A 15,020-nucleotide genomic window follows, 5' to 3' on the forward strand; every position below is an offset into this window, starting at 1 on the left:
GCTGCTTGTCCAGAGATATTGCCAACTCAGTGGAAGAGCCTTCCTATATCAATCCAAATCAACACAATCTCTCTCAGATACCTTAATCAGATATTCTGATCTAGGTATACTCAAAATGGTATTTTCTCAGATCACTCTAAGCTATATCATGCTGATAGCTGAGGCTAATTAGAGGAAAGAGATAATAATATACAAGACATTTTAAACATGATTAGTACATTCTTTTGGATCTTTAAGCAGCAAAAACACAAACATGAACTCAGATATGCCAGGAAATGGAAAGAGGCAAGCATCTAAAATAGAGAAGAGAAAACTAAAACTGTCTCTCCACAGAAACCTCCCAAACCTACAAAAACTCAAGGAACTCATGAGAAACCTGAAAACAAAACTGGTGAAAAAATTATTTTCCAGAAAATGAGCGATATACTTAAATAACAATGAACAAAATCAATAACATGGAAGAGTATCCCTGAAAAACAACAACACAAAGACACAATATGGTCCCTTAAATAAAAACTACAAGATTCTAATCAAAATCAAACTCTAAGAAATCACTGACCAGCACTCATCCTATACACTTCAGTTCTTTATCTTTTACCAATGATAGATAATGGCCAGGTGATTAGGGTTGTTCCACCAAAATTGGAGAGATTTATTTGAAACCTTCTCATGTCTTAACTCTGTAGAAAACAGTTTTGACTACTAAAAAAATCTCATTATCTTATAATAAAGAAAAGGATGTCTATTGGGATCACTTAGACACCATTTTGCTCCCCCTGATTGATGATTGCCTGTAAGTCTGCAATCAGACTGAGGAAATGAAAACATTTTAGAACAAAATGCAATACACCAGATTTTTAAAGAATCAGTGCATACCTAAAGCAAGTTGTTTTACTCTAATTGCTTTATAAGTTACAAGCACTTTTGAAAAAAGTTTATTGCTATTTTTTTCATATGTTTGTGCAAGAGTGAGAATGTCTTCCATATGTATATAAGTAACACAAAAAAGAGGGGCTAAGAAGCCCTGGATCTGAAATGGTAGAGTTATGAGCCTCACAATTTAAGTGTAGATATCTGAACTCAGGTCACCTCCAAAATGAATATGTGCAAAAAAAAATAGGAAGAAAGCCGGGCAGTGGTGGTGCACGCCTTTAATCCCAGCACTCGGGAGGCAGAGGCAGGCGGATCTCTGTGAGTTCGAGACCAGCCTGGTCTACAAGAGCTAGTTCCAGGACAGGCTCCAAAACCACAGAGAAACCCTGTCTTGAAAAAAAAATGAATATGTGCTGAGCCACCTGTCAACATCCATAATTCTGTTTATCCAATAAACCAAAAGTCTCTCACAGATTAACAACAAGAGCAACAAAACCTAAATAAATAAATGATCCTTGGAAACATGATGCATCAATATTAAGATGATGTGTATGTTTGCACCATAAATGAATACAGTACAATGACAATTCTCAGCAATTTATAACACAAAAGCTGAAAATAAAGCTATAGTGATGAGGGAGCAGGCAGGCCTGCTTTTTGTCCTGTCCGGCTCCCACATGGCTAGTTTTACACCCAAAATAACAACACACAAATTGTATTCATTTAACACTGCCTGGCCTCTCATTTTCAGCCTCCCATTGGCTAATTCTCACATCTTGCTTTAACCCATATTTAGTAATCTGTGTACGACCACGAAGTGGTGGCTTACTGGGACTAACCACTATCTGTCTTGGATAGGAGAAGCATGGCGACTGATTGACTCTACTTTCTTTCTCCCAGCATTCACTTCAGTCTACCCCACCTATCTAAATCCTACCCTATCAAAAATCCAAGGCAGTTTCTTTATTAACCAATGAAAGTAACATAGAGACAGATGACCCTACTCCATCACAAAGCTACATTCGTACTGGAAGCACACAGATTAATCAATGGCATTATGAAAAAACAGTACACAGACTGACATAATATGACTTCTTTCTGGGTGGTGGTGGCACACACCTTTAATCCCAGCACTCAGGAGACAGAGACAGGAGGATCTCTGTGAATTTGAAGCCAGTCTGGTCTACAGAGCGAGTTCCAGAACAGGCTCCAAAGCTACAGAGAAACCCTGTCTCGAGGAAAAAATATTACCACAAAACTGATCAATCAAGAATGTATATGATATTTGGGAAAGAATAAACAGAATGGAGAAAAAAAGCCAAGAACAAAGGCAGGAAAATATAGTCAGCTATTAATCAAAAAAATCAAAGGAAAACTTAGGAAATGTGTGATCTTGACAAATGTTATCGTTAAATATAATTCTATGTATATAGAAATTAAATAAATAAAGACTTCACAATATTCACAAAATTACCTCAAAGTGACCCTTAAACTGTTGTTTCTGACCCTCCAGCTACTGGTATTTCTTCCAGACAGACACCATGCTCTAGATCCCACTCTGCAAAAAGAGATGATCTCCTGCTATGGTTCTGCAGCCTTTAAGACCTCCATGTGTTTTCAGGTGAACCCAGCCCCCTGATGCCCAATCCCAAAACAAGATAGAATAATCTCTGCTTCATGTCACATACATTATAGCACAAGATATAGATACTGCTCTATCTACCTGCCCAACACCAGACACACCCAACAAACCTCTGCACCTCAGAAACTCCCTTTGTCCCCTGGAACTAAACATCAATGAATCACACCATTGCAGCTGGTGGTAGCAGAAAGTTAGAAACCTTTAATTCATGCATTGCTAAATCAACATCACTGTAGTTCTACCAGTTTAAAAAGTACTTGAAACATTTATAAGACAAATTTGAAAGTAGACTGCAATATTCAAAACTTCGAGAAAAGAGATTATCAGTTTTCAAATCTGTATTCCCACTGCACAAGAAAAGCTTGATTCTGTGTGTATACTGGACAATGAGATTACAAGCATAATATCCTACCATGCCAGGGCTGCAGAGTCTCCCTCTCCCCAGGAAATCCATACACAGGAAGCCTCAAAGGACAAGGAACACTGCACAGGTCATTATATAGAGCAACAGAACCACAGCCTGACACATGGTCCATCCAAATCCCAGCAGAAATGACAGCTCAACAGACCTTCTCTGAACACCCCACACTCACTATGGCATAGCTTGTGGCCTCCCTTACAACTCATTACAACAAAAGTAGAGAAGAATCCTGGAAAGAACCAGCAAGCTACCTGCCACTATTATTCCTGCTTGCTAAGACTTTGCAGTCTCTCTCACTGACTAAGGCTACCCTGATGGGCCTCAGAATATTATCAGCTCCCTTAATGGGTGATCAGAGATCAAATGACTCAGACAGCACAGTACTTCCTGCTCTGCCCTCCCAGCCCAGTAGACAGGGCTTTAGTCCAGAAAGTTTGTATTTTAGCAGACATTCATCCACTTTTGTAGAGCATACCCTGTTCTTTATCCAAAGCACATTCCATTACACACTCAATGTGCAGTGAAGCAAACCCATCGCCTCATACCTGGGAAATCCTGCAGCCAAACATAGGTCACATTCACAACTGTTGTTAAAAAAATGGGCCATGAATAAGAAGATGATAAGAGGTCATGGTAAGGCTTGGAGACAGGAAAGAGAATGTGGATATGACATAGTTAAAATCTAAAAAACTTATTTTGAAAAGTTGAAACAGGATATATGGCCATGTGCTTCACAAACAGGGGATTTTTATTAGAGCACAGCAAAGATTTCTCAAACCTTTTATTTCAGGATGTATATCTAAAACCAGTAAAATAACAGTCCTGTTAGGCAGGGCCACATTTTCTTCAGATCTATTTTTGTAGAACTACTGTAACTACAGCAATTTGGTTTCATGATAAGTTCAGTTCTTTATCCAGATTCTTTATTGCCCGTTCTGTGGACATCAAGAAATGACCACCAGGGCATTTGTGGAGCACCTACAATTGATTACCTGGTTCTGCAATGCTAATCTCAACTACTGTTGATGTAGGAACATTCTCAACCACTGTCCTTTCTCTCCCTTTCTACACTGTGAATCTACCAGCTTCAAGTTTGACCTATATACTCACCCTCTTCATCTATAATCATACATTGAAAGTCGTTGATGAGAGATTGGAGGTCACTCATCACCTGGTTTATTTTTCAATCTCACTGACCAGTCAAGGCACAGTACTGAAGAAGTTGAAGGACTATCCACCCAGCACTGGGCAGCAGAGGCAGGATTAGGTTTTCAAAGCAATTCTCAACTACATAGTGTGAGGCAACAATATGACAAGCTCATAGTCTCTCCCACTCTCAACAAAGCTCAGAGGCCAAAGGCCAGGTTACCACAAAGAACAATAGAACATGTCTGACTCATGTTTCATCCCTGACTAAACGTCTCTTACAGCTCAGCCAATCTACTCTTCCTGGTCTGGGACATTCACTTCTACATTCACCATGGCATGGCTTCTGGTCCTCCTTACAACTCCTAAGAGCAGAACAAGAGAATCCTGGAAAGAACCTTTAAACTACCCTGGTGCTCCTAATTGCTAACCAGAGTCCCTCGAGGACCACCCAGCTGGGCTTCAAGCCATTAGCAGTTACCCTACTGGGCGAGCAGAGATAGAATGTCTCAGAGAGCAAACATCCTCCAGGTTTGTCCTTCCACACTACAGTCAGACAAGACCCTAATCTAGGAAATTTGTAGTTTAATAAAATCTTCCATTCTCTCAGAGCACTTCCTCTTCCTCTCCCAAGGCACCGGGCCCTGTTTCTGGTCTCTGGACCCATGAAATGGCCAGACAGGACATTTATGGAACATCTAAACTTGATCACCTCACTACTCACAGCTAATGTTAACTATGGTCACAGCAGCAAAGCTTTTACCCTCCTTCTTGCCCATCCTTTCTCTGTGGTGACTACACTGGCTTTACAGTTGATCAGAGAATTCAATCTTACATGGGTCCCACTTCACTTGTAAATTCACAATAAAATCTAGAGAAGTTGGAGGATACTCATTCACTGATCTATTTCTCCTTCACACAGACCAGTCAAGGTCCAGCCTGGTAGGAGTTGCAGGACTGTCTTTCCAGCACTAGGTAGCAAAGGCAGGATTAGGTGTTCACAGCAATTCTCAGTTACATACTATGATGCAAGCCTGAGCTACAGGAGACATTAATCTAAACCAGTTGTTCTCAATCTTCCTAGTACTGTGACTCTTTAATACAGTTACTCATGATGTAGTGATCTCCCCACCTATAAAATTATTTTAATGCTACTTCATAACTATATTTTTGCTACTGTTATGAATGATAATATAAATATCCATACTTTCTGGTGGTCTTAGGCCAGTCCTGTGATAGATTCATTTGATCCCCCCAAAAGTGTCGCAACCATCAGGGTGAGAATCACTGCTATAAACTGAAATAAATAAATAGATGAATAAATAGACAGCACTTAAAAAATAGAATGAAATTCAAAAACTGGGCAACATTGGAAAATAGAAACAAAGAGATTATAGCAGTCATGTCATTGGAGAAAATAAAATCTAAAAAATGATAACCAATAATTGACTTCTTAAAATGATAAAAAAAATAATTTAACACTTAGGTATACTGACTTTGAAACAGAGTAAGCACTTCCCTGGTAGGGAGAATGTCATTAGTAAGAGAATGCAAGACTTTGTCCCATGTAAAATGTTAGCTGCTGAGTGCTCTTAGCTGACACATGGAGTCACAGCCAATGGCTGTGTCTCAAACATCTGAGCTGACTTCACTCTGGCAACCAGGATTGAACATATCTATCTGCATGGTAGAGTTCACTAATTGGAAACTAAATACTTAGGAGTTCAAGCTCTCCTCCCTAAACTGTACATCCACAACTGTACATCCACAAGTTTCTCTCTTGATTCACAAAGAAGAAATTAATGTATGATTAAGTCACTCACTGTGCCCCATTAGGTCCTTCTTTGTAATGGACTTGCCTGCAGCCCATGGCCTTAAACTTCAGTCTAAGATGTAGCTAAAGTCCAGTGTCTTTACCCCCTCTCGTGTACACAGTACACCATTCCTACTTTTCTGGTCTGAAGGGGGAAGGCATGCTCCACATGCAAATCCTTTTATTGTTACTGCAATGGACAGTCTCACTGTTATGACTCAAACTGATAATTTTAGATTCAGTGGTGCATACTTGTAATCTAAGAATGTATGATGGTTAGCCAGGAGAATAGCAAGGGCAATGCCCTGTGGGGCTGCAGACAGGATTCAAGTACACCTCAATCTGCATAGCTGACAGAGTCACAACTGCTCTCCTAAGAGCTGAAAAATATAGCTGTTCTAGAATTGTTATACTCTCCCGGGACACAAGGTTGTAACCCTGTAATGGCCCCTGAGTAACAGGTCAGAGGCCTTTGATGGATAAGTGGATCTTCTGGCTGGTTGTAAATCATGGTTGTCTCATTTGTTATAGGAATGTACCTTAATGGCTGATTAATCCTGGTGAACAACATTTTCAACTCATGATACTAATTTCTAACAGGCCTATTGTGCATGCTACTCATCTTAGGATATTTGGGATGCAGCCCTCCTTCACTTAAATTCTACTTTGTGTGACTTAATGGCTCCTAAGTACCAGTAATCCTTATACCATTAATTCTATTATCAACTATACTCGTCTACATCACAGTTTAGTAGTGGAGTGCTACTCTACACAGGAGAAACCATTTACAAGCCACATGAAGTTAACTACAGATAGACCCCAAACCTAAATGTTAAAAGTGCAGAACTTCTGAAGACACAGGAGACACCAGGAGTCTCCGCTTTTGATGAATGTGGTGATCTCTCTCCATATGTGATGAAATAAGCTCGACAGACACCACCATCTGCGGCTCCTGATGCTCTGCTCTGTGCAGACACAGCCCGGGCAGTGAAGGGATTCAGAGGCTGCCAGCAGAGAGCTGCAAGGTTAGGACTACTGAGGCAGAAAGATGGTAAACTCTGTGTCTGTCCGCTGGCTCCCACCCACTACAGGGGCCTTGAGCCTCATTGGCTGCTCCAGCTAGTTTAGGGACAGTGGCCCCTAGCTCACCAAGCCCGGCCACTCCTCTTGTCTGTGGAGAGCAACCCCTCACTCACCATGGTGCAGCTGCCAAGCAGACATGCTCTCTGCCCACAGGAGAGCCCTAGCCACAGTGCATGAGAAAGCTGAAAGGAATCTGAAGTCAGGCTACTGGATGAACCCTCCCATCTGACTGCTCGAGACTGATTGGCTATTAAGGTCTGAGTTACAGGACCAGGAGAGCACAAGGGACTCAGCACCGTAGTCCAACACTAGATTCTAATTTGGAGACAGACCTGTCCCATATTGGATGGAAATTTATGCCAAATTCAACAGGAAGTCTCTTGCTAATGTAAATCAATGGGTTTAGTTTTAAAAGGAAGTATACAATTTCAGAAACTTAACTAACATTAAAATAAATAACCTGGCTTTAAAAAAAGAAATGAACTGGTTGGTGGAGGCACAGGGTTATAACCCCAAAACTCCACAAAGAAGGCAGGCAGGTCTCTCTATGTTCAAGGCCAGACAGCTAAGAATGCTACACAGAGAAACCCTGTCTCAAGAAAAAAATCAGATGTTTAGGTGCTGAGGACTTCCATCTGGACGGGTGAGTGTGTGCTATCCAGGGGCAGACTGTCTTGGAAGAGAGCACAAACGCCCCTCCCCCAGCTCCTTCTGCAGGGCTGTCTTTCTTACGCACAACCCAGCCCCCCAGCACCCCCCAACCCTGCCCTGCTGTATGCTAGGACCAGTGATCAAAAACAGTTTTAAGCTCCTACACTAAGGCTACCCACCCAGAGCGGTGAGTGCCTGTCTACCGGGCAGGCCTCAAGTGAAAGACCATACAGGCCCCCTCCTCAAAACCCGCAGCTAGCATGCTCCCGGGGGAACATCCTGTTTGCTTTTAAAAAAAATTCTCCGGATCAGCAGCCAGCCTGCTCTCTGTAAGAACATCCCATGTGCTTGAGAGAGCAGGATATCTATGAGATAGGTAGACTGCAAGGCAGGATGTCAATAAGATAGGACATCAACAAAGCAGGTTGACTGCAAAACAGAATATCTATAAGATAGGAACAGGATGACTGTTGCCAGGCATCCATGCTGAGAGAGGAAACCATTCATGCCCCCGCCTCATTCTGATAACCACGCTTTTGCTTCTGTAAACTTGCTTTTTGCTGACACCCATGCTGAGAGAGGAAACCATTCATGCCCCCGCCTCATTCCAATAACCACACTTTTGCTTCTGTAAACTTGCTTTTGCTCTCCCCTATAAAAAGCCCACCCTCCAGTTGACAGGCGCACAAGTCTTCTGAGAGATCTTGCCCCCTCAGGTACCTGTGTCTACTCAATAAACCTCTTGCGATTTGCATCCATGCGGTTTCGGCCTGTTCCTTGGCGTTGGGGAGGTCTCCTCCAAAAAAATGTCTTTCATTTGGTGCATGGGCCAGGAAATTGAGACCCCTCCACCCAGGGACCACCGACTCACCATCGGGAGGTAAGCTGGCCAGCTCCGAGTCAGTTATCTTCCGTGTTCTTTGTTCAGTTGCCTTCTGTGTTCTCTGTTGAGTGGTCTTCCATGTTCTTTGTCGAATTCTGTACACTCAGGTCTGAGTGTGCTGTACCTGGTGGAGGGAAGGGGCTGACGAGCCCAGGACTTCTCCCCCGCAGTCCTGGAGGATGTTCCACGGACATCAGAGTCAGTCCACAAGGACTTCTGGAGCCCAATTCTTCAGAGCTCAGCCCATATCCGAAGGATACGTGGTTCTAGTTGGAGGAGAGGGATCTGGACCCTCAGAGCCTCCATTTAGGTTTTTGCTTTCGGTTTTACACTGGAGCTGCACTGCGCGTTCATTCTGTCTCTGTCTTTGTGTGTCTTTTTTGTTTTTTTGTTTTTATATTTGGTTCCCTTCTCTTCGAGAAGATGGGACAAACCCTAACCACCCCATTGAGCCTTACTTTAGACCACTGGCCTGACGTCCGAGCCCAAGCCGACAACCTGTCAGTAGATGTTCGAAAGAAGAAATGGGTGATCTTTTGTTCATCCAAGTGGCCTACTGTTGGGGCAGAATGGCCAAGAGACAGTACTTTCAATCTCAATATTATTTCCCAGGTTAAGGCAAAAGTGTTCAGCCTGGGACCACATGGACACCCGGATCAATGCGCCTATATTGTTACCTGGGAAAGTTTGGCACGTGACCCGCCCCTATGGGTCCAGCCCTTTGTCATCTCTAACAACATCTCTAACAAACCCCAACCTCCTCTTACCCCTACAGCCCCTAAGGCTCCCCCTCCCCCGGAGAGACAACCACTTGTGCCTCTTCCTCCTGCACCTTCCCCTGCCCCACCCTCTTCTTCCCTATACCCTACCATTCTTAAGGAGAAGATTCCCAAAGAAAAACCTCCGAAACCTACCCCTGCACCCCCTCCTGTCCTTCCTCCGAACCCTGACTCTCCCCTCACTGACCTTCTATCAGAAGAACCCCCTCCTTATGCAGATCCAGAGGATCCAGAGAGTCCGGAATAGGCCAGAGACTGCAGCGGTGGGTGGACAGCCTGCACAAATCTCCCCAGCCCCTTCTCCCATGGCTGGAAGACTCCAGAGAAGGCACAAGCCAGCCCCTGATTCCACTTCTCATGCCCTACCCTTGAGAGAGAGCCCAAACAGCCAACAGCAATACTGGCCATTCTCTGCCTCAGATCTATACTACTGGAAACATCATAACCCCCCATTCTCCAAAGATCCAATAACGCTGACTAACCTGATTGAGTCTATTTTAGTCACCCACCAGCCCACTTGGGATGATTGCCAGCAACTCTTGCAAGCCCTGATGACCTCAGAAGAAAAGCAAAGAGTCTTTTTGGAGGCTCGGAAAAACGTCCCAGGCGACAACGGTAGCCCAACCCTTTTGCCTAACGAAATTGACGAGGCCTTCCCTCTGACGCGACCTGACTGGGATTTTACCACGGCTGCAGGTAAGGGGACATCTATGCCTCTATAGCCAGTTACTAATAGTGGGTCTCCAAGGGGCAGCACATCGCCCCACCAATTTGGCCCAGGTTAAGCAAGTAATACAGGGAAATGAAGAGATGCCCTCAGCCTTCTTAGAAAGGCTCAAGGATGCTTATAAGATGTATACCCCCTATGACCCTGAAGATCCAGGGCAAGCCACAAGTGTATCCATGTCTTTCATTTGGCGGTCTAGTCTGGATATTAGAAGCAAATTGCAGAGGCTTGAGGGTCTCCAGGATATACTATACAAGACTTACTAAAAGAGGCAGAGAAGATTTTCAATAAGAGAGAGACTCCAGAAGAAAAAGAGGAAAGATTATGGCAGAGAATGAAAGATCAGAGGATGAAAGAGACAAGAGGAGAAACAAGGAATTAACTAGGGTGTTGGCCACCGTGGTTCAGGGACAGAATAGAGAGGGAGACAGGAAGGGAGAACGACTTAGGGCCAAGGCGGACAAAGACCAATGCACCTATTGTAAAGAATGAGGACACTGGATTAAGGATTGCCCCAGGAGGAACAAAGGACCTAGGAAGCCCAGGCCCCAAACATCCCTCCTCACCTTAGAGGATTAAGGAACTCAGGGCCAGGAGCCCCCCCCCCGAGCCCAGGATAACTCTTGATGTCGGGGGGCAACCAGTCACCTTCCTAGTAGACACCGGGGCCCAGCATTCAGTCCTGACCCAGACTTCAGGACCACTCAGCAAATGGTCTGCTTGGGTCCAAGGAGCCACTGGTGGCAAGAGATATCAATGGACAACAAATCGGAAGGTTCAGCTGGCTACTGGTAAGGTGACACATTCCTTTCTGCATGTTCCGGACTGTCCCTATCCTTTGTTGGGTAGGGACCTCCTCACCAAGCTAAGGGCCCAAATTCATTTCGAGGACACAGGGGCTAAGATAACGGGCCCAGATGGAGGTCCCCTCCAAATTTTGACCCTCCAGCTGGAGGATGAATATAGACTTTATGAGTCCCCGGGGCAACAGACAATTGGCATGGCCCCTTGGCTCAATGACTTTCCATTGGCATGGGCAGAGACCGGGGGAATGGGGATGGCTTTACAACAACCTCCACTTATCATTCAATTGAAGACAACAGCTACTCCTGTTTCAATCAAGCAGTACCCCATGTCCCATGAAGTATATCAAGGCATAAGTCCCCACATAAAAAGACTGCCGGATCAGGGCATTCTCACTCCCTGCCGGTCACCATGGAATACCCCCTTTTACCAGTAAAGAAACCGAGGACTGGGGACTACCGGCCAGTGCAGGATTTGAGGGAGGTCAACAAACGGGTGGAGAACATACACCCCACGGTCCCCAACCCCTACAACTTATTGAGCACTCTGCCGCCAACCCTTGTTTGGTATACCGTATTAGACTTAAAAGATGCCTTCTTCTGCTTGTGGCTGCATCCGGAGAGCCAGTCCCTTTTTGCCTTTGAATGAAAGGACCCAGATCTTGGACTTTTGGGTCAATTGACCTGGACACGGCTCCCCCAGGGGGTCAAGAACAGCCCAACCCTCTTTGATGAGGCCTTACACCGGGACCTGGCAGACTTTCAGGTTCAGTACCCTGCCCTGACATTGCTCCAATACGTAGATGACCTCCTTCTGGAGGCCACTTCGGAGAAAGAATGTCAGGAGGGTACAAAGGCCCTCCTACAGACATTGAAACAAGCAGGATATCTGGCATCAGCCAGGAAGGCTCAGATATGCCAGAAGCAAGTCATTTACCTAGGTTATCAATTAAAAGATGGACAGAGATGGCTGACTGAGGCATGCAAACAGACTATCACTAAGAATCCTGCCCCCCGGAACCCCCGCCAGCTGAGAGAGTTCCTGGGAACAGCGGGATACTGCCACCTCTAGATTCCAGGGTTTGCAGAGATGGCTGCACCCTTGTATCCATTAACTAAACAAGGCCTCCTGAACAGGGATGGAGCCCTGCAAAAAGTGACTGATGAATGCCAAGCCTGGGCTCAGGTAAACGCAGGCAGAACCAAGCTTGGTCCAGGAGTTCGGGCACGGGGACATCGTCCCGGAGTACATTGGGAGATTGACTTTACAGAGGTCAAGCCAGGTCTCTATGGCTACAGATACCTCTTGGTGTTCATAGACACTTTTTCAGGATGGGTGGAAGCCTTTCCTACCAAACACAAAACCACAAAGGTGGTGACCAAAAAGCTCTTGGAAGAAATCTTTCCCAGGTACAGAATGCCTCAAGTCTTAGGCACCGATAATGGGCCCTCCTTCGTCTCCCAGGTATGTCAGTAGGTGGCCAAACTCCTAGGGGTCAAATGGAAATTACATTGTGCGTATAGACCCCAAAGTTCAGGGCAGGTAGAAAGCATGAATAGAACAATTAAGGAGGCCTTATCCAAATTAATGCTTGCAACTGGCACTAGAGACTGGGTGCTCCTCTTACCACTGGCCCTGTACAGGGCCCACAACACTCCGGGGCCTCATGGATTGACACCTTTTGAAATCCTATATGGAGCTCCTCCCCCATTTATAAATTTCTTTGATTCAAACATTGCCGATTTTGCTGACAGTCCTTCTCTGGAAGCCCATTTACAGGCATTACAGATTGTGCAAAGAGAGGTTTGGAAGCCACTCGCCACTGCTTACCGAGACCAACTGAACCAGCCGGTGGTACCGCATCCCTTCCAGATAGGAGATACTGTTTGGGTCCACAGACACCAGACCAAAAACTTGGAACCTCGGTGGAAAGGCCCTTACACTGTCCTTCTGACCACCCCAACGGCACTGAATGTTGACGGCATCGCAGCCTGGATCCACAACTCACACGTGAAGGCCGCCCATACAGCTGAAAAAGCAGAGCCAACCACAACCACAGCATGGAGAAGCCAACACACTCAAAACCCCTTAAAGATAAGGCTTACCCGTGGGGCCCTTTGACCATTATATGGGCCCTACTAAGACTGGGGATGGCGACACAAGAAAATAGCCCGCACCAGGTTTTCAATGTAACCTGGAGGTGGGAGGCATCACTATGGGGGGGGGTAGCGGCAGGGGTGGGCACAGGGACCACCGCTCTTATGGAGACCAGCCAATTTAGACAACTTCAGGCAGCCATGCATACTGATATCAAGGCACTGGAAGAATAGGTTAGCGCACTCGAAAAGTCATTAACCTCCCTCTCAGAGGTAGACCTACAAAACAGGAGGGGGCTAGACATGTTGTTTTTGCGAGAGGGAGGGTTATGTGCGGCACTCAAAGAAGAATGCTGCTTCTATGCAGTCCACACTGGGCTGGTGAGAGACAATATGACAAAGCTTAGAGAGAGGTTAAGACAAAGACAAAAGCTGTTCGAATCACAACAAGGATGGTTCAAAGGATGATTTAATAAGTCTCCCTGATTTACAACACTATTGTCTTCTTTGATGAGTCCCTTGATTATCCTCCTTCTGATACTCCTGTTTGGTCCCTGCATCTTAAACTGCGTGGTCCAGTTTATAAAAGACAGGCTGTCAGTCATTCAGGCCCTAGTACTGACCCATCAGTATCACATGTTGCCACAACAAGATACTGAGGTTCTGTAATTGCTTTGAGTAAAAGATTTAACTCAATAATAAAAAGAAAAAGGGGGAAATGAAAGACCCTACAGGTCCCCTCCTCAAAACCCGCAGCTAGCATGCTCCCGGGGGAATGTCCTGTTTGCTTTTAAAAAAATTCTCCGGATCAGCAGCCAGCCTGCTCTCGTAAGAACATCCCATGTGCTTGAGAGAGCAGGATATCTATGAGATAGGTAGACTGCAAGGCAGGATGTCAATAAGATAGGACATCAACAAAGCAGGCTGCTTTGTTGACTGCAAAACAGAATATCTATAAGATAGGAATAGGATGACTGTTGCCAGGCATTCATGCTGAGAGAGAAAACCATTCACGCCCCTGCCTCATTCCAATAACCACGCTTTTGCTTCTGTAAACTTGCTTTTGCTCTCCCCTGTAAAAAGCCTGCCCTCCAGTTGGGAGGCGCGCAAGTCTTCCAAGAGATCTTGCTGCCCACAGGTACATGTGTCTACTCAATAAACCTCTTGTGATTTGTATCCTGTGGTCTCAGCCTGTTCCTTGGCATTGGAACAGGCCAAGACCTTTTCCCAAAAAAGGTCCTTGTCGAGGGTCTTTCACAAGGACCCTGTAAGGGAGCCTGGGCACCTTCAGCTCGTGCTCCAGGGGTGCCTGTACTCTCCTGGATCTCCCACTGCCTGCCCTGTTATTCCTTGTGTCCCAGGATCATTGGGCTACCTGGCAGCCCTGCTTAGGTGCTGTGGACTTCCATCTGGATGGGTGAGTATGTGCTATCCAGGGCAGATTGTCCCGGAAGAGAGCACAGTCCCCGCTCCCCCAGCTTTTTCTGTAGGGCTCTCTTTCGTGCACACGACTACCCCCCCCCAAGCCTGCGTTTTCTGCTGGCTCCTTTGCTTAGGAACAGTTTTTCTGCTCCTACACTGGGGCTGCCCACCCAGAGCAATGAGTGCCTGCCTACCGGGTGGGCCTCAGGGACTCCCAAAAGGGAGCACACGCACCTTCAGCTTTGGTGGCAGGGTGTCCTGTGTTCTACTCATCCCGCCCTCCCCCCAAGTTCTCCCTATTGTCCGCAGGTCATTGGACTACCAGACATCTATGTTTCGGTGCTGAGGAGTTCCATCTGGATGGGATGGTTCCTGCTTCCACACTGAAGAGATACATCCAGAGAGTCAGTCACAGCAAAGACTGGACCAAGACACCAGGCCTCTCCTGGCTCCATTTGAAGGAAGAGATTGGAAGGTGCCAATGCAAGAATTCCTCCAACAACCTGAAAGGCAACATGATATCACCAAAATCCAGGGATTCGGAAACAAGAAGAGTTGTAGACCCTACTCTAGAAGAATTAGAAGAAATCGACTCAAAAGTGAATTATATGAAAATAAAAAAAGACCTTAAACAGGAGGTGAAAAACTGCCATAAACAATTAGAGATCACAAACAGAAAG

At 45.4% G+C, this 15,020-nt stretch overlaps 1 pseudogene; it reads left to right on the forward strand.

Annotated features, from left to right (window-relative positions):
* Positions 1 to 9,596: 9,596 nt before the first annotated feature.
* LOC106144487 lies at positions 9,597 to 12,943 on the forward strand (annotated as a pseudogene).
* The last annotated feature ends 2,077 nt before the right edge of the window (positions 12,944 to 15,020 follow it).

Source organism: Microtus ochrogaster, unplaced genomic scaffold (assembly GCF_000317375.1).
Source record: "Microtus ochrogaster isolate Prairie Vole_2 unplaced genomic scaffold, MicOch1.0 UNK191, whole genome shotgun sequence".
Classification (NCBI taxonomy): Eukaryota; Metazoa; Chordata; class Mammalia; order Rodentia; family Cricetidae; genus Microtus; species Microtus ochrogaster.